This window comes from Ostrea edulis, chromosome 1, assembly GCF_947568905.1.
Source record: "Ostrea edulis chromosome 1, xbOstEdul1.1, whole genome shotgun sequence".
In the NCBI taxonomy this organism is placed as follows: Eukaryota; Metazoa; Mollusca; class Bivalvia; order Ostreida; family Ostreidae; genus Ostrea; species Ostrea edulis.
The window spans coordinates 94,851,666-94,853,353 of NC_079164.1; the positions used below are offsets into that span (position 1 = coordinate 94,851,666).

Sequence of the window (1,688 nt, forward strand, 5' to 3'; positions counted from 1 at the left end):
CATGTTCTGGACTCACACTTTTGAACAAACTTGAATCTTCATTATATATAAGTTGAACAAACTTGAATCTTCATTATATATAAGTTGAACAAACTTGAATCTTCATTATATATATGTTGAACAAACTTGAATCTTCATTATATATAAGTTGAACAAACTTGAATCTTCATTATATATAAGTTGAACAAACTTGAATCTTCATTATATATAAGAAAGCTTTCAAACAATTTCTTACTTTTCTCATTCAGTGGTTCTTGAGAGGATCATTTTTAAATACCCATTATGGCATTTCCCATTAGTGAAAGTAATTGTCCTTCATCTGAACAAACTTGAGGGATACTTTGTGGCAAGTTTGATATTGGCCCAGTGATTCTCGAGAAATGTGAAAAGTTAAATTGACAAATTTCCATAAGAAAAGCTCAGTTGAGCTTTCAATGTAAGCAAGTTAATAATAAGCAGTAATAAGACCAAAATTAAATATATGTGTGTTTCCTATTTCACTCCCCATAAAGTTAGGGAGGGTAGGTAGATACACATTTTCATTTGAAATCTTAGTTTTTTTATACACTTTGAATAGATGCCTATATACATGTACATTACTAGCTGCAGAACTGTAGCTCTCTGAAAAAATTATGTTGACAGACACTCCGGTCTGTGAACGTAATTTTTTCGGAGCGCTACAGTTCTGCAGCTACATGTAATACATTACAATATTATTAATTTTCAAACATTTTGAAGATCAATAGTAGTCAGAATGCAAATAATAGAAACTTGAATGTGAAAAGAAAAAAATTCCTGTTGGAAAATTGCAGGTTCTCTAGAGTTCTCTATTTAGTATTTCTGTATGTTATCAATAAAATCTTTTGACTTGGCAGCAAAAAAGTAGGTAGAGTCAAGAAACCGAAAACACACATTATATTTTACTTTGGCTCTAAAACAAAAAACAAAAGTCACATTACATTTAGTACATTCAATTTGCTTTTTATTTCACAATACATACCAATATTACACACTAAATGTTGTAAATGATTATGAATTTAAACAAGAAAATGATTAAAAATAAGCAATTGCATATTTCTCTTTTGAATAAGTCATTTTGTGTTGAGCAAATTTAAAATTTTTTTTTTATAACTTTACTTATTGAGAAATGCACAAATTTAAAAATAACTTCATAATCTGCTGTCTATAGAAGTGTAGATACACATCCTTCTTAGTTCATGTAGTTGATGTATCTTGTTGGAAAATGTTTCCTTCCCCCTTAAAGGGACTGATTCACGATTTTCCCCAAAATTTTGTTTTTCACTTTTGATGATCAGAATCTACTGTCTAATGTGTTTAAAAGATTTCACACAAAAATTAAGGTTATACATTATCACAGAAGCTCATTTTAGAGAGTTCATTGTTTGTTTTGTAAACAAAGATTGCGGTATGTTTTTGTTTACGAAATTTTTAAAAGAAATGGTTATCGATCTAAGTTGATTTATCTTTCACATTTCAAGCATTCTTCGGGTAAAATGTGTCATCTAAAAGTTAAAATTTGTGACTATGCAAAATTTTGATGCTTTATATTACAAAATTAACATTTCACTGGTGTGTTTGTATACATGAAAAGACTCGAGTCTTTGTTTACATAACACAGATTTGAGGCTAAAATATTGCCTTTATTTTTGCATTCAGAAGGTCAAAAT

The 1,688-nt window shown here is 28.9% G+C and overlaps 1 protein-coding gene across 1 annotated transcript in view; it reads right to left on the bottom strand.

Annotated features, from left to right (window-relative positions):
* Positions 1 to 955: 955 nt before the first annotated feature.
* The window catches only part of LOC125673119 (probable RNA polymerase II nuclear localization protein SLC7A6OS), a 6,960-nt gene continuing 6,227 nt past the window's right edge, over positions 956 to 1,688 (bottom strand). Inside the window, exon 5 of the mRNA XM_048909470.2 lies at positions 956 to 1,688. This exon is cut by the window's right edge and continues 199 nt beyond it. The gene's annotated coding sequence lies outside the window, so the exon portion shown is untranslated.